Below are 24,934 nucleotides of genomic sequence, written 5' to 3'. Positions count from 1 at the left end.
GCTTTTATACTCAGAACTAAAATAAGTTAATTGCAGTACTCATTTATGACTACAGTCTGGAACTTCATTCCACTTCTTATGTATATAGCCCCTTTTCCTTTCCTTGTACTACACCTAAAGTAATTTGATACTACTATCCCTTTACATTCAAATTATATGACTTTCAAATGATGTTTAGTCACGCATAAAGCTACTGTAGAACTACCTTCCTATTTCTCAGTTACATTTAGTTACATGCAAAACTCGTCTTCCTTACATACTCAACTGAATTTTATTTGATCTTATAGGATTATGTGGCGTACAGCAGCTATATATGTAATGTAGGAAACTTCAAAAATACAAAACATTCGTCACATCAATCTTCTAGCAATTTTCATATATTCTAATGTCATTGATTACAAACAACAATGTAAGTAAATTTAATTTGATAAGTACTCGTCAGCACTGTAAAATTGCTTTTCCACCAGAGAGTGTCTAAGGGTCTTTGGAAAGTTAGTGTCAAGAACACTGTCATGCAGATTTTTAGGTAGACTTCTCTGTAATTAGATACCGGAATACTGAGGTCGTTTTTCAAGCACTATCAATCGTCTGAGTATGCTTCGTATGTCGTTCTTCCTCTGTGTGTTCTAGTTGTGTACATTAGCATGTACAACCCACTCTGCACTAACTTCTACTGCGTATATTATTGTTTTAAAAATGTATAAAGGTGTAAAAGTTAATATGCCTTGATTTTGGAAGCAGTTTCTACATATCTTAGACGTCTAAATTACAGAAGATTTAACATGTTGTTTTGATTTCAGCTGGTTATCCACAGTAATATCTAAAATCTAATGGATTCTATTTCTTCCAGCCTTGTTTTTTCCTCTTCTAAACCTACGTGCACAGCTTTCTGTTTGTTTCTGAACATTGCATAAACAGTCTTTTTTAGATTGGTAACCAAACCATTTTCCAAGAGCCACTGAACTTGGATGTTTGAAAAAATACATGCTTCTCAAGCCTTTCAAAATTATGGTCAATGTTCAATACTGTCAAGGCATCTGCATACAATATTTATTCCTATCGTTAGTGAACAGATTAAATGTCAATGGCCGCATTATCAAACCATACAGCAATCCATATTTGATCGCTCTGGTCTCTTATTCATATGCATTACCTATCGACACATACTGTTTCCTATTGCAGAAGTATGATTCTATCCATTCCCTTGCAATCCCTTGAATACCATAGTTCTTCGATTTTCTTATCAGAATTTTGTGCTGAGTATTGTCATAGGCTTTGGAAAACATAGAAACATTGCCGATACAACTCTTTTTTATCTAAGGAATGGATAATTTCTCTGCTCGACAGGCAGTTGTGAATCTGATTTCTTTCTTAAACCATGCTATGGCAATAAAAGAAAATTATGTTCTCCTAGATAATTACTCATTATAATCAGCTGATCGATTATACATAAGCATTTTCAGGGTTATTGAGAAACGCAATACCAGTGGAATTGGACTGTAGTCCTCAGCTCCTTTTTTTTTACACAGACAGCACCATGATTCATTTTTTCTGGAAAAATTCCATCTTTGAAAGTACAGTTCGCTATTTCCACCAGTAGTGTGATTATTTGCTCGCTTACTAGATTTATTATGTGATTCGATATTTCATTATCACAGTTTTCCTCTGTTCATTTTCTGCTTCAAGAACATGGTTTTATTGATTTTTTTGATACCTTTATAAACTTTTTGGACTACTTCTTTACAATTTTAATCTTTCTGCCACACTAATATGGCTGAGTATGTTAGCTATTTCTCTTCCACTTGTTGCCACCATGTTGATTATTTTCTTGACCTGATCTCTGTTTCTTTCTTTGACCTATATTTTTCTTTTATTTCACGATTAAATAAATTCTAAGCTACCTTTATCTTCTTTTATTATTTTTTTAGTTCATCACTTTTGCACTGACTGCTCTTGCTTTTGCCTCTCTTGCTATTTTTCTATCCTTCTTTTGTTGTATTTTATATTTTTCAGTTTCTCCCATCCGTCTCAGACCCTGAAACGCCCTGTGCAGTTCTAGTATTGCTTTTGCACCATCTTTGCCCCTTTACTTTGGAGAATGCTGCGTTAAAATGGTATTTAATTGTTGCAATATCGGAATTATACTTTTCACTTATATTCTGCACCTATAGTGTTTGTTCCCAGATTTTCCTTCTTGATATTGTTCTAATGATGTTTATATTTTGCTCACTGGTGGTACTGGTCTCTTGGACTGTTCATTTTAATTCTGATTCTATGTCATTACTTATGCAGAAGCAAATCAGCTGTCGATCATGATAAGATATTTCTGTTTCTACATTTATATATGTGTACTCTGCAAAACACTGTGAAGTGCATGGCACAGGGTACATCCCATTGTACCCGTTATTTCGGTTTCATCCCTTCCATTCGGTTTGGACTAAGAGTGAATCACGTTTACTCCTGCTAATTCTGGTACTGATATTGCCAATGACTGTCTAAAAGTCATTCTTGTTAGTGTATGTATTGTAGCCTCCATATTATATTGCGTTCACAATTCGTCAAAATTTATCTTCTTTGTGAGCCTTTTCTCGTGTCAGTATTAAAGTCTCCTCATTGTACAATATTTTCCTTCATATTCATTCTTAGGAAGTTAGCATTTTTTCTCAAAAAGTTGCTTATCGTGTACCTGGTGATCTGTACATACAAAACACTCTAAATTCATCTGTAACTACACCAACAATTTCTAAGTATTTTTTTTTTATAGCTGTGGATAATCTCACGCCTGTACTGTTTACAGCCTTTAAGAGCCCACCCGTTTTAATATCTGTGGAAACTCCACATTTGTGCTTAGATCTACAGAAGTAACAGGATAAGTTATAGTCCTGTGCTGTCAGGTGAGCTATCTGACTTCCAGTTTGCCCTTGTTTCCTAATATATAGAATGTATGGTTGAATTTCACTTTGGAGTGCTTGTATTCTACAGTAGTTTCTTGTTACCAGTGAAATGAATATTCAGGTGTAATACCTTTGTATAACATTTCTTTCGCTGTCTTAAATTTTGTGGACTATATTCGGAGAGCACATTTTGTAGTCCCTACATTTTGTGTGGTGTTCATGTTTTGCTTTTCCAGCTGCAGCATCTGATATATCACTCGTATCAGGCCGTATTAGTTTCCGTCGCATCTAACGATTTAGCAGACGTACGTAAACAGTATGCTAAGTTTTCACAGATTCAAAATGGTTCAAATGGCTCTGAGCACTATGGGACTCAACATCTTAGGTCATAAGTCCTCTAGAACTTGAACTACTTAAACCTAACTAACCTAAGGACATCACACACACCCATGCCCGAGGCAGGATTCGAACCTGCGACCGTAGCAGTCCCGCGGTTCCGGACTGCAGCGCCAGAACCGCTAGACCACTGCGGCCGGCTAAGTTTTCACAGACACCAGACATATTTTCCTAGGCAGTTTTGACACAAAAATTTCTTTGGCGTTTCTGAGAAGTGCTCAAACATGAAAACATTATTCTTCAATGGAGCAGTTAATTTCAGAGGTATCTTCTTTTTATGATTCCACTAAGTATCAGTCGCGATCACGTACAGGCACTTCTTATTGAACGAATCATGTTCTTGTTTCTTTACTCATGCCTCCTTCACTGCTGCTTCACCTCACGCTCCTCATGTTCTGGTGTACAGATGTATTTTGATACATGTCTTACACTAATGTCGTTAGCACCATTGTACTTCAGTGAAGTTTCCATCTCAAATTGTGAACAAGTTCGTCAGATAACGATGCGCTTGGCAATAAATGTATGTCAAGTTTCTCTATATAGCTTATCTATCTAGATACACAGCGAATACTAACAGGTGAATGTGACATCATTGGATTTGTGTATTGTGCGTACATTAAGTAATCCTTTTCTAGTATCATTGTGAGAGTTACAAGAAATTATGTAGTTATTTCTTGATCCTGATTTAAGGGTTGCTGCTGACACACTAAACTTTTTGTGTGATGCTGCATATAAGTTGAGCGATTGAACCACATTTTTGTTTCTAGCATACAAGCAAAGAATATGTTGTATTCATTTTTATTACATTTTCATATTAGAAAATAGCTTTCTTTCTACAGTGAGACAGACATTTCAGTATCCTGTACTCAATCGCTGTGTGTGTCATGTAACAGTCTAGCTTTTTGTAGCACTTTAACGATTTACATCGTCATACAACTTTTCTGTGCTGAGAAATAAGTTTTTCCATTCACTCTGAGGCTCGGGAAAGTTTTTTATTCCTAATAAATCCTACCAGATTTCTGAGACTGTAGGCTTTTTATTTCACAGAGTTACAGGATCATTTTGGACAATAATTAAAAAATAGGCTTACTGCAATATCCGTGTCATTGGAGGAAATGTACATTAAATCAAAAAACATGACGCATATCTTTTATTTGCTTGATTCTGACGGCCTGCAGGAACCTTAAACAAGAAAACATTGCATGTCTTTTGTATTCTTGACAGAAAATCCTGTCATAGGGTGCTGTTATCTTCCCCATGTGGCAGTTGCATCGAAACTTTCCTCCCTCCATTGCTTAATCTCTCACACTGAATTCATTGGAACAAGTTTTAAAGGTAATTTAAGTTCAAAATAATCTCGGAAATAGCTCTATTTGTGTAAATATCAAAAATGATATATGGGAAACCATCTTAAAACAAATTGCAAAAACCAACTCTTTCGACACACGACAGGTAGATATCATTTTTAATAAAGTGCAACAATCACAAAGTACTCCACTAATAGGTAATCCAAAATATATAAAGATGACATATTTGGGAAACATATCAGATAGAATTACTAATTTATTCAAAAATTCTGGAATAACAATAGCATTTACATCTGCCAAAGCTTTACAACAAAAATTAAGACATACCATAAGTAAAGATAATGGAAAATTTACCAGATCAGGAGTGTACAAAATCCAATGTAGAGACTGTGAGAAAGTATACATCAGCCAAACAGGTCGAAATTTTGCAGTAAGGTGCAAAGAACATACGTGAGGTACCTCACGAACAAAGTCTGTATTCAGCCATCATATAGCATTTAATAATCATGCTGAGGGGACAGTAGAGCAGAATTTACAAGTTCTTCATTAAGCAAATAAAGGCTTACTTATGAATATAAGAAATCGAGATATATGCTCATTTGACAACCAAATCATCAATGCTGCTCAATGAACAATTAGATTTTCGCGAAAAATATTTTTACGACCTTTTTGATGAAATTTTATAATAAAAGCACCTACTCTTGTTTTAAAATATAAGACTAGTTGTACCCATGGCAAAAGCTATATATGTAAAATATGCTGTACGACATATAAAAATTTTATTAAATTGACATTGGTTAATTATAAAAACTATTAGATCGATTAGTTCTAAAAAATTTAATCAACGGTCTCATCAGTTATTCAGACATACATAATGCGGAACGTACTCTTGGCTGCTACCCTAGTGCTATAAAGAATATTGCTATGAAAACTACAGTTAAAGTAATACGATTCTGCAGCATCTAACAAAGATGCAATTGTGATGTAGGCGACTCAGTATAATCGATATATACCACAACTCCAAGAACTTGCACATCTTTGATGTAACTGACACTGTAATAGTATTAAAGTTGCCCATAGAGGGCACAGCTATTACACATCGTAGTTTACTGTTTTTATGTAAAATATAAATAAGCTGTACACATTCTAACTATCTGGTAGGCAGACATTTTAAATGAATCAATTTTATGTTATTACTTTATTGCCTACTTTTATACTTTGACGCTGATTGGCAGTTGTGAAGTAGTGTGACAGGAAGTAGCCGGAGCGTCTGCATATTTAAGCTCGTGCTCAGCACTCATAACAATCAGTTAACTTCGTAGCAGCTGAGGAGAGCTCCGCCTACCATCCTAAGGGAGCCATGGGTATAATTTATTTTATTTTATCTTGTTAAATTTTGACGTCATTAGACATTTTCATTTTATTTAAAGATTGGTTTCTAGTATTTCCTAAAATTAACACACAGGTCTGATGATGGTTATGTAAAAATAACCGAAACCTGTTACCTATATCATTGAAACATAAATGGTGTGATCAAGACTGAACTTTAGTCAAAATATAATAATCTATTGATCACTGTATTCCAAAAAGGTTTACCAAAATTACTCAATTTTGTTACAAGGCTGTATAGGAGAAGGAAATCTGCTCTTTTAAATCTGAAACATATGAAGTTCCTGTAGCTGCAACGTGCGTCACAGCGCAGGTCATCTGTGTGCGACGTCATCAGGTGCGCCCAGGTCTGTCGTCCAGGAGCTGTTGGTCGGACCGGCGACACCCAGCGTTGAGATCACCCAGATTCATTATGAGTTGCCGAGAAATACATTCACACAAACCGCCGCTCAGAATCGGCACAGAAAGGCCTTAGGGGGTGGGATGTTTTTCATCATTCATCTCTCCTCGGCTTGATCCCGCCCGCCCCGAACTCTTCTATGCTAACATCTTCATCTTAGAGCAGCACTTGCATCCTACGTCCTCAATTATTTGCTGGACTTACTCCAGTCTCTGTCTTCATCTACAGTTTTCACCCTCTACAGCTCTAGTACCACTCCGTGATGTCTTAACGGATGTACTACCACTTTGTACCTTGGTCTTGTCAGTGCTTTGCACATACTCCTTTCCTCGCTGATTTTCTGGAGAACCATTTCATTCCACACTTTGTCAGTTCACATGATTTTCAACATACTTCTGTAGCACAACATCTCTAATGACCCTTTTCTGTTTTCCTTACAGTCCGCGTTCCGCTACCACACAATACTGTGCTTCATACGTATATCCCCAGAAATTTATTCCTCAAATTAAGGCCTCTGTTTGACATTAATAGACTTCTCTTGCCCATGAATGCCCTCTTTTCCAGTGGCAGTCTGTTTTTTATGTCATCCTTGCTCTTTCCATCATGGACTATTTTGATACCTAGGTAGCAGAACTCTTTAACATTATCAGCTTCGTGATAACCAATCCTAATATTTTCTCGCTGTTCTGATTTCTGCTACTTGTCTGTAGTTCCATCTTTCTTCGATTTTCTCTCAATCCATGTTCTATACCCATTAGACTGTTAATTGAATTCAACAGGTCTTGAAATTCACTGAAGATGGTAATGTCATTAGCGAATGTTATCACTGATATGCTTCCACCTCGTACTTTAATCTCAGTTTGTATCCCCTTTTTATTTCCGCCATTGCCTCGTCGATGTATAGATTGAACACAAGAGGGAAATACTGCGTCTCTTTTTTACATTCTTTTGAGATTGACCACTTCGTTCTTGGTTTCCAATCTGTCGCGTATATGAAGAAGGATCGACGAACGGACCGCAAAATACAGATGAATATCTTTAAAATCGATATGCCACAGAATTCGTGAACAAATTTTAAGAGAGAATATGATAAATTTCGTTGAGAAGCAGATCCAGAAATTCCTCTTCGCTTTCACCGAGGATAGCAATGTATGAGCAAATCTTATCATTGACATCCTTTCACATTGAATCTGAATTCCGCTCTTGAACCTTTCTTTTATTTCCGTCTTGGCTTCTTCGATGTTCAGATTCAACAGTAGGTGCGACAGACTGCATGCCTCTCTCACAACCTTGCTAGTCCAAACACCTCGTTCATAGTCATCCGTTCTTACTATTCCCAATTGGTTTGTACATATTACCGGTCTTTCTCTATTGCTTACCCCTGTTGTCTGAGAATTTCGAACATCTTGCACAATTATACATTGTCAAACGCTTTTCCAAGGTCGACAAATTCTATAAAGATCTCTAAAGTTTTCTTGAGTCATGCTTCCACAAAGTCTGAATTGCCTCTCTCGTGCCTTTTCTAAAGTAAAACTGATCGTCATCTAACAAATCTTCAATTTCATTTTCTCTTCTTCTGTATATTATGCTTGTCAGCAACTTGGATGCATGATCTGTTAAACTTATTGTGCGATAATTCTCACACTTTTCAGCTGTTGCAGTCTTCGGAAATGTGTGGATGTTATATTTCGGTAAGTAAGATGGTATATTGGCAGATTGATACATTCTACACACAAACGTGAATTGTTGTTTTGTTACCGCTTGCCCAAATGATTTAGAAATTCCGATGGAATGTTATCTACTCCTTCTGCGTTACATGATCTTAAGTCTTCCCAAGCTCATTTAAATTCCAATTCTGGATTCCCTATCTCTGCTACACAGACTCCTGTTTCTTCTTCTATGACGTCATCAGACAGGTCTTCTTCCTCATAGAGTTCTTCACTGATTTCTTTCCACCTATCCGTCTCTCCGCTGCATTTTACGGTGGATATCATATTCCACTCTTTGTGTTACCACCCCTGCTTTTAATTTCACTGAAGATAATGATTGTCGGAAGGACTGAATCAGCACATAGAAAAGTGATGTGCTGATTCAGTCCTTCCGACAATCATTATCCTTCTCGATTTCTTCACATTATTTATGTAGGATTTTCGCTTTAGCTCGCCTGCAATTTCTGTTTATTTCTTTCCTAAATGACATATTTCTCTATTACTGAATTTCTCTGAACGTTTTTGTACTTCCTTCTTTCATCGACATATTCTGCTTCCCATCGTTTCTTTGCAGTCACCTTTTTTGTACCTATGTTTTCACTTCCATCTTCTGTGACTGTCCTTTTTGGAGACGTCCATTCCTCTTAAACCGAAATTTATACCGAGCTGTTCCTTATCGCAGTATCTATAGCCTCAGAGAACTTGAAGCTCATCTCTTCATTCCTTAGTACTTCCGTATCCCACCTCTTTGCGCGTCAATGCTTCCTGACTAGTCTTTTATCCTCTGCCTATTCTTCATCACTACAACATAGTGATCTGAGTGCCACGCGGAGTAGCTGCGTGGTCTAGGGCGCTTGTCCAAGGCTCGCGCGGCGCCCCCTGCCGGAGGTTTTCATTCTCCTTTTGGCATGAGTGTGTGTTGTCGTTAGCTTAAGTTAGTTTAAGGTAGATTAAGTAGTGTGTAAGACTAGGGAATGATCACCTCAGCAGTTTTGTCCCATAGGAACTTAGCAGAAACATCCAAAAGTTTTGATCTGAGTCGGTATCTGCTCCAGCGTACACCTTACAAACCAGTATTCGATTTCTGAATCTCTGCTTGACCATGATGTAATCCAACTGAAATCTTCTCTTTGCTCCCGGCCTTTTCCACGTACACCTTCTCCTCTTGCGGCCCTTGAACAGAGTGTTCACAATTACTGGCTGAAATTTATTGTGGTCTTTCTCTTCTCTCATGCTTATTAAAATACCCAAATTCTTCTATTCTGCCCCCTACAACCGTATTATAAGCTTCTGCAACTATAAGTTGGTTGCTATTCTGTGTTTAGTCTCCTGCGGTTATCATGATTATGCTGTTATCCTCTCTTTCCGTAAGTGGCAGCAGCGGAGTGTACCGATATTCGCACCTTGGGCTATCTTTGGTCTGGCGCTTATAGTTTCTGACTGGGCTGAGAGTGGGCAGTTGGTCGGTTGGTGTGGAGCCGTGAGGAAATCTCCGCGGCGAGTTGTTTGGTCGGGCCTGCTGGCGGCCTCTATGCGGTGTTGGAGTGTGTGGTGCTGTTCCCATTGCTACGAGGTTCGTGGCTCACCGATCCTGGACATGAGAGTTGAGTTTTCACTTAATCTACCAGCTAGTCACGACTATTCACATTGTGTAGTTTGTAGTTCATTGTCGGCTGTTGAGATATTCCCGCGAGCAACAATGTGTGTTTTCAAGTCGGCTAATTTTAGCCACCCCCTGGTGGAGTTGGTTATTTGAACTGAAGTGCACTAGCGGAATCTTCTGCCTTGTGGCCGTTAACATTCCGGTTACCTGCCCTGGCCATTGACATAAATTCAGGTAGTGTATTTTCTTCATCGTGTTGTCGCTGTCCAGCATGGTGTGTAGTTTGACAATGTATAATTGGTTGTGGGGGCCAATACCTTGTGCGTTGTTCCATTGAGCTCCCTGTTGTGTGCTGGTCGGGTGAAGTAGAGGTTGTCGGTCCACTGACTGTCTGTTGGTTGGACTGTCGTAGGATCGACAATGGTTGGGCTGACTGCCTGCTCACCTAAGTGAGCGTTAGTGTTTGAATTCCAGGACGACCCTTGGTACTTTTGAGCACCCTTGGGTGTACTGACATTTCTTGTTCGTTATTGTTGTTTGTACTTGTATGGCTTCTAGCCGATTTTTAGATTAAGGTTGTTTTGCCCTTAAGGCGTCAGATGGTTTGGGCCTTCAGCCTAATTTAAGAACTGTTTTACGTAAAGCATATGGCATTTTCAAAATCAGTGTTATTAAATCTTCAGTGTTGGGCCTTCAGCCGATTTTGAATTAATGTTGTTCTGCTGTTAAGGTGCTAGATGGTTTAGGCCTTCAGCGTAATTAAGGAACTGTTTTAGGATAAGGCTTTGCCTTTTAAATTTCTGATTTTGGTTGAGGTTTAAGTTATTGCCTTTAAGCAGTTTTCAAATTATAATGGTCTTGCACTTAAGGCACGAGATTGTAAAGCGCAGTCAGCCGCTAATTAAGTTACAAAACTAAAGCTCTATATCTTCTTTTTTAAAAAAAATTTCTTGGTTCTTGTAATGTTTGATCAAATAAAAGTTTTATGTTTGACTGTAACTGACAGCCGCTTATTTTGGCGCCTTTCCACAACTTAAACAACCTGTCCTGTCCTGCTGGTTTAGCAGGGCGTCCCAGTCTCTTCATTTTTGCGTTGTGACGTCAGCATGTACACCTGACCTATCGTTTTCGATTCTAATGAGAACAACTCTATCACTGAACAGCTCACAGTAACTCATTTTCTGCCCTACCTTCGTGTTCCTAACAAATCCTACACCCGCTATATCATTTTCTGCTGTTGGTGATATTCCCTGTCTTATCTGACCACATCGAGAGAGGTGGCGCAGCGATTAGCCCAATGGACTCTCATTCGGGACTATGACGGTTCAAACCAGCATCTCACCTTCCTGATTTAGGTTTTCTATGATTCCCCTAGACGCTTCACGCAAATGCCGGTATGGTTCCTCTGAAAGGGCACGGCTGATTTCCTTCTCCTTTCTTCGCGATTTCGAACCTATGCCCCATCTTTAATGATCTCATATTTGACAGGATGTTAAATACTAATATCCTCCTCATCTGACCGAAAATCCTTGTCTTCTTTCCCTTTCACTGCACTGAGCCGCATTAAATCTGGACTGAGCTTTAACATTTAGCTCCTCAGATTTCCTAGCATCGCTCCCACATTCACACAGTCAGACTTCTGACGTTCCATGCCACAGCTCATAGAACGTTACCATTTTGTTCGTTATTAAGTCTTTTTCTCGCGGTCATCTCCCCATTGGCAGTCCCGTCCTGGAGAGCTGAATGGGGGACTAGTCCAGAGCGTTTTGCCAATGATGATATCATCATGACACTTTTTTTCAGCTACAGGGTCTTGCGGTAGCGTCTTTGATTAACAAGCAAAACATAGTCCTGAGTTCGAACCTTGAATAAAAATTATCAGCAATGACGGCCCGAGACTTCCGGCATAAGAAGTCAACCTCATTCAGCCAACGGCCTTGTAAAAGAGGGCGCAGGAGTAGACAGAGGTTCAGGGCACTCTCTTGCCCTTGGGTCAAAAAATGCCCCTAAAGGCGGACGAATCAGCAACCATCAACGGCATGAGGATGCAGAAGCCAATCTAAATCACTTCATTAAAGACATATAGTGTGTATCCAAGGGGGTGACGTAAATGACATCAATTAAACCATCCATTTCTTTGGGGTGTTGATTCACACACTTTTCATGGTTGGAAACAACAGTTCGCAGTGTAATGAGCGATATAAAGAGTGCTTCACAACCTTTGACACTCCTGACACCCTTCTTTAAGCTCGTTGTGCAGCTGCATCCACATCAAACATGATCACACACGTTTGCAGCATGGCGCGCCTGCCCTTTTTACTCTCCTATATAAACTTAAAGCATTAGGAATCGTTCGAAACCATTCGACGATATTTCAATGTGATCTGAAGGAGCGTAGCCTTCGTATGATTATTCAGCACTCTCATTTAGTGTTCTACTGTGGTGTGATCGCAGGTTGATGTTAAATTCAGATATGTGAGAATCAAATGATCCTCTAAGAACACTTTTTTCGCCAAAGCAATTGGTCCTACCCATCAACCTTTGTTGAGGACTTTAAAAGTGTACCTGTACAGACAGAACCTGTGCCGAGGGTACCAATCGCCTACAGCCAGGCTACACTGCAGCACTTTCGCCGCTACAGTTCTACTTTTGCTCCTGATATCAGACCCTCAGGAAACGGTGTTCAGTGGGTTACCAGACTGCAAGTGGCTGTACCTTCAGTCCATACAGGTACATTTTTAAAATTATCAATAATGATGGACGGGTGAAGCCAAGTTCTTTGCCAAACTGTAGGGTCTTTGTGGCAACCTTTGCCGTTTCATTCACGCATGTATCAATGTCGCATTCCCTTGTGATAGGGTGGCTGAAAAAACATAAGCACATTTAGCTGCTTTGAATCATGTTGTCGAATGGTTTTTAACAGGCTCTAGTGGTTCAAATCTATGCATTAGATCAAAAATTCTGGTTTTGATGCTTTCCAAATGAGTCTGATCACATTCGACGGGGATGCCGCCCCACAATGTTCCTGGAGAAGTATTGAAACTCCGAAGATGTGGGCAGCGTCGCAGGTTGTGAGGAATGAGCCGTGGTGCCATTGAATTAGTAGACTGCTCTGTTTGGCACTGCTGGCTGAGGTTTAGTATCGACTATCCCTTTTGTGGCCCCATTCACAATATCTATGAGGAAGAGTTGGCATTTGTGGCTTGTTTCTTACAGTGTGGCCGTTAGATGCCGGTATACTGAGAACAAAGACAAGGATCTTATTTATCTCCTTGGCTGTAATTCCTTTGGCCTTTGCCTCAATCATCACGGGTACCGACTTTTCAACTGTGCAACAGTCGGTGGCAATTTTTGTATTTATTCAATTTTTCAAAGAATAAAATTCATTGTACAGGATATCGTCATTTATTTCCACCTGAGTATAAGTAAGGATGATCTAAAATAATTAAAATTAAGTGAATTCTTGGCAGATAGTGGGATCAAGGACTAAATTTTAGCATTGTCAGAAACTTTTACATTTTACAATGTAAGTATGAAAGGTATTATAAAATTTAAAGAGATTATTTTGAATTCTCTTCTAATTGACAGGATCTAATCTATTTAAAATCTTGTTTGTATTGCTACCAAAAAACGAGTCATCGTCTCTTCGCAAAATCTTCTTTGACAAAGCTTCATGGCACAACAGGGCTCCATAATAGTTAAATCTGAAATCTCTAGATATTTTGATGTTTCGAAAATAATATTTCCAATGTAATAAAATAATTGAAGATATGCTTCGAGAATTAACATTTTGTTTGGGTCCTCATCACGTAAATACAATTTCAAAACTTTATGTGTTTCATTTGTGCTTTGAAAATAGCTTATTATTTGCACCCAGTTCTTTATTAGCCTATCAACAGCTGGTGAGAGGGACAGTCACCTAGTAGGCACATGCCTTAAAATTTCACACCAGTCAGTACCAATAAAATTTTAAAAAAAGATCTTAATTCTTCCCTGCGTTTAGCTGACACTGAAAAGTGTACATAAATCTTAACAACTACCATTTCTATTGTGTACGTGTAAGGCATCAGAAGCATATTTAGTGCCATTATGGATTATGTGATTTGTATCGTTTGCTTTAAATATTTTGTTATTTTGCTGACTCAACAATTTCATCACGGATTTATTTTTGTCGTAATTGATACTAGCTTTATCAGCACTACAAGACGAAATGTTACTTACATTTAATGAATGAGATTATCTATCAAAGCATCAATACCACTACCACTCTCATCTGCTTGTTAAAAAAAATCTAACAGTTTATTTCTGACGCCAAAACGAGGTTTAAAATACCTGATTACTACAGGAAACATTTTCCTGTTCTTGATATTCGACGCATCAGAAGCCACAGATCAAAAGGTTCCACAATTCTCTGTGTCGTTAAGCAGATCTAAGCAATCACTTACACTTGTAGGCACTAATACGTTTTTTACAATAGACTCTGCTTTCGTCCAACCACAACATATATTTTTGGCCACATCTGAATCCATAAATACATTCTTTCCAAGTTTATTTGCACAGTCCATGATAATATAGCTCAGGTTGTGCATCACTGTATTGTGCATCACTGTACGATACACAAACGATAACTCACCCACGTTACCTTTGTCGGATTCACCACTAGTGGGACTATAATTTAGACACTGAAAATAACTTCATATCTTAGATGTGTTACTTCCCCTAACTATGCTTTTGTGTCCATCGGTGTTAGTGTGCTGCTGACAGTCTGCATTACCACCATGAGCTACCCTGAATTCACACTTGCCAAGAGTGCAATTCGCTTTAGAATTGTTACTCTTTACAGGATTAGCCCATAAATGAGTTTCTTCCCATTTCTTCTGATACGTTCAGAAGTACTTTCCTCTCTTTTTATGCGGTGTTTTGGATTCTTCAATTTCATGTAACTCGGGTTAGGCTGAACAAAAATTAAACTAGATAATCGCATCGTGTCTAGCGACACTGTGTTATGTTTTGTTTGCTACATATCGATGTAGTAACTGTATCGATAATACTACTCCGTATCGATTAATCGATGTTGTAACGATCGTCCAGAAACGAGATTTGAAAAATATGCGGCAGTTTTAAATCTTAATCGGTGTCATTTTCTCAGATACGGGAGACTGTATCTCCCGTATAAAATAAAAACGGGAGACTGTAATAGGCTTAAAAATTCAGAAGAATACAGGCGTTCCCTTATAATACAGAAGAGTTGGATACCTTAAGAGCAGCGCAGATAACTTGGGACGATTATCTGTCTACGAAGAAAATGGAGATAACTGGAGTCACAACGCAATGAGTGCATAATTTATTAACAGTGTATTTACGTAAAAACAACTACAGTATGGTGACCACGCACTTCCCGCGTTGGGCATAGCAATTTTATCACTTTTGTTCGTTCTACTGTGTCCTGTGCATTTGACCAGTACAAATACCAGTGACAAATCTTTTATGTATTTTATGGTGAGAACTTTGAAGACCGCTCTTTATCCTGTTTACTTTCTTCAATCTCTATAACACGACACCTTCGATGATAAATACTGTGTATCCACTATATAAGAATAACATCTGCGCTGCAAGCGTGCGAGTCGTGCCGATCTTATCGATATTACCCAGCATGTCTCGTCCTGACTTGCATTAACACGCATCCTTCTTCGGAGGACCAAATCTGAGCGATGCACAGTAGATCGGAGTTCTGAAGAGAGAACTAACGTCAAAACTGACATTCAGTCAGCGATGTTTGTACAATTGGGGAATAGTTCAGTGATAGGGTTGTTCACCTCAGAATGGACAGCAAAACAAGGCCAACGACAGTATTTAAGGTATATATGCCGACGTCAAAAGCCGAAAACAGACGAAAGTAATGAAGAGTAACAGTAATGAGATACGTGATAAATTTAACTTCGAAATTAGGGATCACGAATTAGATGATGTTAAGGTATTTTACTATGTTGTAAGCAAAATAACACATGATAAACGCAACAAGGACGACATAAAAAGCCGAATAGCATACAACGTGTTTCTGTGGCGATCAGGTATATGGGTACTTATAAATAGCTTCTGCCTCTCATTATCTTGAAGACACGGAACTTTTCCTTCAGTGACACTAAGATGAAAATGATGCGCAACGGATTTTAAACGTGAATGACAGGAAATGTGGCCCTGTGTAATGAAACTGAAGGTGACGAATTTCATTTTTATTCCATGCCTACTTCTATTATTACCAAATACGTAACTAGAGCTACTAACAGTGCTCAAAGGGTCCTGTCGACATGAAAAACAGTGACAATCCAATATTAGTTTCTAAAATAGATGTATTAAATGAAACACATGTCAAGATAACCACGTCGATGTTATCCTTCCTCGTGTGAGACACGTGTTTAGGTAGATAACTGACAAAGCTGAATGAAAATTGGTGACATAGCTCCAGTTCTGACTTTAAAAAGTGCATAGAGGCCTCTAACTGTGATTAATGCGAATGACAGTGATTGTGAACTGTAACCTAAAACGGAATTCCGCAATGCTCTGAAATAAGATTTCAACTGCTACCACTGTGAGTGCGTAATAATGTCACAGAAATTCGTTCTAAAGATCCCTGGTGTTGGTCCTATGAAATGCTGATGTCGTGCATGCAGAAATATCAAGATCTGGTACCCAGTGCGCAACGGTGGCTGTTCGAATGCTGGACTTCCATCTCCTCTCATTCTGATCTACCTTCTCACCCAGACTCTGAATCCGAAACCGAATCTCTTCTCCAAGATTGAGCCGACTACTCGATTTTCGCATTAAAATGCCCGACAATATTTCTTTGTGATCTCTGGTTTCCCCACCAGGAAATGAGAATATTATCGACGATAGATAGCATGTATTATTACAGCAAGTGGAGAACAGAAAATTAAGAAACTACTGCTGATTGAAACTTACTTGTATATTGGGTTGGAGATTATACGATCACATTTGAAACCTTGCAATGCAAAGGAAGAAATTAAGAAATTTCTGCATTACTGCTTGACACCATTTGAGATTCGAAAGATAGTACGTCTGAATAGTGCTGATTTGGAGAGTCCTAAAGGTGAACATTAATTTGCATTCCATCATCTGCAGAACATTAAGATGTCTCATCAACACAAGGGGAAGATTGAAAGTGAGTAGTATTGTACAAATGAAGTTTTCAATTTCTGTTTGCAGTACAATATGATAGACTGATTTATTTTAGGAATCTGGTTTAGTATGTTCCCTGTGATTAAGTTAAAAGACCATGGGCCAGTGCCAGTGAACTAGAGTACCTGTCCATATTCTTCATACGAAGACATTTTCTTATCAGTGGCAGTAGTTGTAAACTAGTTCGTTGTGTGAAACTTCCTGGCAGATTAAAAGTGTGTGCCTGACCGAGACTCGAACTCGGGACCTTTGCCTTTCGCGGGCAAGGGCTCTACCATCTGAGCTACCGAAGCACGACTCACGGCCGGTCCCCACAGCTTTACTTCTGCCAGTATCTCTTCTCCTACCTTCCAAACTTTACAGAAGCTCTCCTGCGAAACTTGCAGAACTAGCACTCCTGAAAGAAAGGATACTGCAGAGACATGGGTTAGCCACAGCCTGGGGGATGTTTCCAGAATGAGATTTTCACTCTGAAGCGGGGTGTGCGCTGACATGAAACTTCCTGGCAGATTAATACTGTGTGCCCGACCGAGACTCGAACTCGAGACCTTTGCCTTTCGCGGGCAAGTGCTTTGCCATCTGAGCTACCGAACCACGACTCACGCCCAGTCCTCACAGGTTTACTTCTGGCAGTATCTCGTCTCCTACATTCCAAACTTTACAGAAGCTTTCCTGCGAAACTTGCAGAACTAGCACTCCTGAATGAAGGGATACTGCGGAGACATGGCTTAGCCACAGCCTGGGGGATGGTTCCAGAATGAGAATTTCACTTTGCAGCAGAGTTCGAATCTCGATCGGGCACACAGTTTTAATCTGCCTGGAAGTTTCATATCAGCGCACACTCCGCTACAGAGTGAAAATCTCATTCTAGTTCGTAGCGTGTTTAAAATCACATCTTGGTATCAATTAACCTTACTGGTGTGTGATTATTTACTTATTTGATTGCATAGGCAGCGTGAGTTTTGTGCTGACGTGATATTACTGTTGGGAATCTTCCTGTTCTTCGAGAGATGTTAGCGCGTGATGCCACAGCCTAAACTGAAAGGTGGCTAGTGGAAGGTATCTAAAATCACTTCAGTGACACTAGTGAAACACAGAAGAAAAATTTCCATCCCATTAACATTAATTTGGACATTGGTTATTTAATTTACAAAATAAGAATGGTGGGAATTCCTACAAGAAAATACGGTTGTTCCCTATGTATTCCCCCTTGTTAAGATGGTGAAGGACGCATCTGTGTGCGTGGGAAGCCGCAACGCGTTGCAGTTAAGATGGGGGAACTGAAAATGTAATAGAAAGCTGTGACCAAAGGGTCATGCAGTGACTTCGTGGAAATGGGCCTGCCGCAGTATCACAGCGGACCACTGAGCATTGTCCAGTTAACGACCTCAGGCTGTCAAATGGGCTAGCAGGCGCGGAGAGCCACCCTGAGCTGTAGGCAGTTCTTACAGACCGGTTCTGTAGATAGCCGTTGGCTGCTTTCGGAAACATGAGGTGTACGAAATAATGGGCTAGTCTAATGAGCAGTATTTCCTAGTTGCACAGACCCTCTGATGAGAGGCTAACTCCATGATTGTGAAGACACGGTATTCTTTCGTTAGAGTACGACGTCACGCGCAGAGACCTGGCGCAACGTGTTTTAGCACTCGGGGAGAGTTTTGCCATATGATTGGCGTCTCAAGGTAGCACCCTTTATGCAGAAGGAAAATCTTACTGTGGGCTCGCAATGTTTTGTAATTTTTTAATGGGCAATAGACATTGTTCGACAGTAAAAATAGAGTGCAGAGTGTACAGGGAAGCAACATTTTACAATTGGTGGGTGGGCATAGGTTGGTGATGGTCTGTAGAGTTTCACAGGGGACTTTGGTTAGTGGTGGTCTGAGGAGAATTCGCGGGTGAACTATCTCTGAGGGCAGTCCATGGAGATCAGATGGCTGACTCCAGTCGGTAGCAGATCATTGTCAAGGTTCGTTGGTGGACTTCAGACGTAGTACGGAGGAGAACATCTTAGCAGACACTGTTGTAGGTATTGTGATCTGCCCTCGTTTTCTCTAGTGAGCCACCCCGATGGTAGTGGTGTTCATCTCGATGAACAAGAAATTTAAGTGGGCATTAAAAGCAGCACAGGCAAGCTACGTCATTCTGCTCCTCTCTTGCAAAATTTCATACCAATGCCCATATCAGGTTCAACGTTCATGTGTTAAATGTATGAGCGATTTATTCCACTAAACTTGGAGACACTCTGGTTTTCGACAAGCATTTATGCAGTTAAATTTGTATTTTTAATCGGTATTTGAGTCAAATTGGTGCAGTTTTTTCAGGTAGTATAGTAACTGTGTTATCCATAATAATCTATAATCATTAAGTTCATAGTGACAGATTTTATCTATTGTTTCACTGTCTGTTCCTAATGAGCATGGTGATTAGTACTTTTATGAAACAAATTAGAGTGTTTTAACGAAAATTTATTTTTGTCAGATACCCTCCTTTACACTAATTATTATACAAATCTCCAACTTGAGGATGTGTACCTAAGGCGTAATATTCTGTTAAAATTGTGCATGTGCTAATCGATAGCGTAGATCTTACAGAAGTGGTTTGCCGAGTGTTAGTTTTGTGGCTTGGGGAAGTACAACCATGAAAGGGGGATTTTGCACCATAAGTTGGCATGTCTTTTGATGTAGGACATTGCCAGTCAACACTGCATGGATCAGGCTGCACTTTGATATTTTCAGTGCAACCGATACAGGATCAGTTTTTGTATGAATAAACGCATCATGAGACAACATGGAACGTCACTTAGATGTGACGAACTAAGTAACAGTCAAGTTCTTCACAAAACAGAGTGTCAGAAGTGCAGTGAGTAAATAAATGAAACAGTGTGATGTTAAACATGTTGAGGTCTGAATATTCAAAACTCAGAGATATCTATGCCCACAAATACATTTATTTATATGAACTGTATAATAAAAGTCAATCCCTGGCCGCTTCTGTTTTCCTTTTTCCTTTCATAGGGTAGTGGTCTTTAACATTTAGTTTGGAATATGACTCATCTTGTGTGTACTGTAAGGTACACGTGTAGCGCACCTTGCTACCTGGTTATCTGATTAGCTGTTGTATGACTATAGTGATAATGCTTTTTAGGTGATAATTTTGAGTTAGTAAATACTTTACAGCTCAATACGTACTTTAGAAAATACAATAAATTTTGTTTAATAATAAATACTGGAATTTGTTGATGTAAAGTATATTGACTTGTTTGCTGAGTAGGATAAAACTACAATTCTATTCTACATCACAATTAGTAGACAGTCGATTAGTTTCATATGTATGTGTAAACCTTTGATAGTTACAGTATATAAATAAAAATATTTCTTAAAATAAGGTATAATATTGTTTTTGTAAAGTTATATTTCAAGGAATTATGCAGTATAATATCCCTATTGATTAATGGCAAACTTGACATAAGTTGCTGTGTGTTGCAAACTGTCATAGCTTTTGTTATTATACATTGACATATTTTCTAGAACACCTTAAGAGATTTTTTTCGGGATACAATTTAATACTTGTTGTTTGAAATTGAGTTGTCATTTAGTGACTTTTATTAAGTATATAAATTCTTTCTGCATGTGTGTGTGTGTGTGTGTGTGTGTGTGTGTGTGTGTGTGTGTGTGTGTGTGTGTGTGTGTGTTAAATTAGCATTGTGTGATGGTTAGCTATGGTCTCTTTCCTGTCTACAGGGTAAGTTCTTTTCCAATTAATTTCACAATGAACTTTATGTTGCCATAAATTTCCATAAAAATTTATTTTTTTGCTGTTCAGAAATGTTTGAGGGCTCTGTATTCTATCACGTCAGTATATCTCTTACATTTTATGACATTTTTGTAACTTTATTGATTAGCATTGGAGTAGAACACTCTGTGTTATATTACTACAGCCATCGCTCATTCAGCCTTGCCCAGCATTTCAGAGTAATCTTTGCCCCTGGCAATTCTTTTCAGAAACGCGATGCACCCAGTTGGCGAAGGATGGCGGTAGTGAGCGGACAGCTGCTGTAGTGAGTCTTATTTGATCAGCAATGCCTTCTGATGTATTTCGGTTATTGAATTTGACGCACCTCTGTAGAATCTTAAAGTTTCGATGCAAAGTGATTAATCTCTTATTTCGGTATATGGGACACTGTTACAACTGGTTTGAAGCTTATAATAGCTTTGGTAATAAATTTTCCTATTATTGATGAAGTAATAACTATTTACAACCTAAATATCATAGACTGCTTCCTAAAAAGTTATCAGTACGTGAATGGCTATAATTAGAGATGCACACGATTCCCTAATGTTTTAAAAGATATGAAATTAAAAATTGTCTTCTTAATTATCATATGTAACTGTGTATGCAATAAAAATTTGACACAGGTTACCAGGATGTGGAATATTATCTTAGAATTAGTCTATACAACCACTTTGAACAACACTGTTCCTCCTGAGCGCCCTGTACGACAGAAAATACTAGGGGCATTTACAATAATTACAGTATGAATCAGTAATATTGTGGACTGTAAACGTAAAAACATAGTTTACACATAAGATCAAGATCTCGTATGGAAGAGCTTTAAAAATTTACTTCGGAAGTCCAACTGGGTACCACATAGCCCATTTTTACTTTTTTTCTAAATTGGCTTTCCGTTTTTCTGATCTTCGCGATAAGGGAGTTGGATTTGTACTGGCTACACATGTTAAGTATAAAATATACTGGGAATTACTAGTAATACTGCTGTCCTCCTTACCATTATAAACAGAAACGTTCGGTCTACGAGCTTTTGGTATCGTCGTCGGATTTCGTCGTTGCGTTCTCCTACACTATCGTCCGCCCTGATGTCCGACAACAGCTGCACTAGCTGGCGCAGGGTAGATCCTTGCAGAAAGAAGCAAACCATCTGTAAGGATAGACAAAAATGTTAGTGGAACTAACATCCGTCTCAGATTCGTCGTGCTGTGTAGGTGGCGCCACGCATTGCAAGCTGTAAAATGGGAGCTGCGCCGCAAGCATCAAAGCAGTCTCCCGACTAAAGACCACAGCAGCAGTGACCAATGGTACATTAAGAAGATCTGGGTATTTGATCAATCTAAATTGATAAATTCCTCAGAGGTTTGATTCGTTCATCTTATATCGCGTTTTGCAGCTTATGATTCCACCAGTACTTTACCATAGGCACGTTACACATACACTTGTATAAAATGTAATAGTTGGAGGCATAATGGAGGTACACTACGTGATCAAAAGTATTCGGACAACTGGCTGAAAATGACTTACAAGTTTCTGGCGCTCTCCATCGGTAATGCTGGAATACAGTATGGTGTTGGCTCATCCTTAGCTTTGATGACAGCTTCCACTCCCGCAGGCATACGTTCAATCGGGTGCTGGAGGGCTTCTTCGGGAATAGCTGCCCATTATTCACGGAGTGCTGCACTGTGGAGGGTATCATTGTCGGACGGTGAGGTCTTGCATGGTGTTCCAATGCATCCCAAAGGTGTTCTATAGGATTCAGGTCAGGACTCTGTGCAGGCCAGTCCATTACAGGGATGTTATTGTCGTGTAACCACTTCGCCACACGCCGTGCATTATAAACATGTGTCAATCCTGTTGAAAGATGCAATCGCCGTAACCGAATTACTCTTCAACGGTGGGAAGCCAGAAGGTGCTCAAAACAGCAATGTAGGCCTGTGCTATGATAGTGCCACGCAAAACAACAAGGGGTGCAAGCGCCCTCCATGTCAAACACGACCACACTATAACACCACCGCCTCCGAATTTTGCTGTTGGTACTACACACGCTGGCAGATGACGTTCACCTGGCATTCGCCATACCCACGCCATGCCATCGGATCGCCACATTGTGTGGCGTGATTCGTCACTCCATGCAACGTTTTTCCACTTTTCAATCGCCCAATGTTTACGCTGCTTAAACGAAGGGAGGTGTCGTTTGACATTTACCGGCAGATGTGTATCTTATAAGCAGCCGCTAAACCATCAAATCCAAGTTTTCTCACCTCCTGCCTCACTTTCATAGTACTTGTAGTGGATCCTGATGCTGTTTGGAATTCCTATCTGATGGTCTGGATAGATTTCTGCCTATTACACATTACAACCCTCTTCAACTGTCGGCGGTCTCTGTCAGTCAACAGAGGTCAGCCTCTACACTTTTGCGCTGTACGTGTCCCTTCACGTTTTCATTTCACTATTACATCGGAAACAGTGGACCTAGGGATTTTTAGGAGTGTGGAAATATAAATATATGACACAAGTGACACCCGATCACCTGACCACGTTCGAAGTCCGTGAGCTCTGCATCTCACGATGTCTAACGACTACTAAGGTCGCTGATGTGGAGTACCTGGCAGTTGGTGGCAGCACAATGCACCTTAAATGAAAAACGTATGTTTTTGGTGGTGTCAGTATATTTTGATCACTTAGTGTATTTATTAGTGGTAGTATGGTAACTCAAAATGGTTTCCGTGTTAATGTTTTTCGTGTTTGATTCTGGTAGTTAGTAACGCGTGCACATGCACATTCACGTAAACGCGCGTTAATAGCTATATGGACTCCATAACGGAAAGTGTTCTGTAGGCTCTGTCTACGGATGCTAAAGTCGTTACACTAGTCGAACGTTGTTTATGGCGAGAGTATGAACTGCGACTATGTTCCCATTTACGAACACCTAAGGAGTGGGACAAGCTGCTTCGGGGACTTAGCGGTTTCCATTCGATGTTGGGCCATCATGGCAAGCACTCAGTTCCAGAGGCTACTGTCGAATTAATACATCTTCTTTTCAGCGAAACCCTCGTAATTCGATCGCACAAGCAATTAGATTTCGTTACAGCGTTCGACAGCGCACGATGTCTTCCATAAAAGTTTGTGCCTTTGGTAGTACAAACTACATCTTCATCACAAAATCAGACCTGAGGACAGGCAGGGACAGAAGGCATTCTAAAGGGCAACTCTGGCAAAAAGCAATTCTGGTTCAATAAACACACAATAGTCGGATATGGGGAATTGAAATCCACAAGTTCCGCCGAGGTAGTGATACAGTGCAAGTACAAGTGAGAGTAAGGTGTGGATTGTTGAAGGTTATGGTTTTAGGCCATTCTTCTTCGCAGAGCCTAGAGTTGATGCAACAACATATGCAGACATGTGGCATCCGTATATTGTTACACAGCTTCCCTGTGACGTGATCTTTCAACAAGATGGCGTAGCATGTCATTTTGCGAAAATTGTGAGGAACTTTTTGGATGTACGCCAGTTCGTGATCTACAAGATCTGCGTCATCTCATTCCTGCAGCTATCGCAAATTATTCTCCTGCAGTGCTCCAAAACACTTGGAGAGAAGCGGAATCCGGGTGAGATGTCTGTAGCAGTACTAATGATGCGGATATCGGATTGTATTAGGTGTGTACAAAAACATTCAGAGTTACCAAACTTATAGAAATATACTGTCAATAAATATCTCAATCGCTCCTGAAGCTTTTACGTTTTATATTATTGTATGCTTAACCCAGAAACCTTGTATTTTGGTTTCCGCTTATAATTTGCACCTCAGAGTTGTAAATGTGTTCAGAATCTGGTCAGCTCACGCTTTCCTCGGATGTGTCATCAGCCTCTACGCCGTGATTGCATGTCATGGCCTGTCTGTATTCGCAATTGTGGCTATGATAACAACGATTCTGGCGGCTTGCGCCTATGCAACCAGAACGAGTGCCGCCGACTTTCTCCTTTCTCCAGTAATTGGCCATGTACTACTTTATAGCACCAGCTGTATCAATTTTCATAGAGGTTTTCCGATAGTGATTTTTCCGTACCTTACGCTTTCAGATACGTTGCAAATGTTGACTTACACATTTTATTCGATGTAGTATGGTAGTGCTTGTCTTTCTTCTTCCACTATCCTTCTAATTTGCAGAAATTCTCCGCCATCTGTATTTCCTTGCGACTGCAACGCTTTTGCAGCATCTGGAGGCATTATATTTATCGTTGTTATTTCA

Source organism: Schistocerca piceifrons, chromosome 4 (genome assembly GCF_021461385.2).
Source record: "Schistocerca piceifrons isolate TAMUIC-IGC-003096 chromosome 4, iqSchPice1.1, whole genome shotgun sequence".
Lineage (NCBI taxonomy): Eukaryota > Metazoa > Arthropoda > Insecta > Orthoptera > Acrididae > Schistocerca > Schistocerca piceifrons.
The sequence above is the reverse complement of the archived record's forward strand: the minus strand, read 5'-3'. Positions refer to the sequence as shown.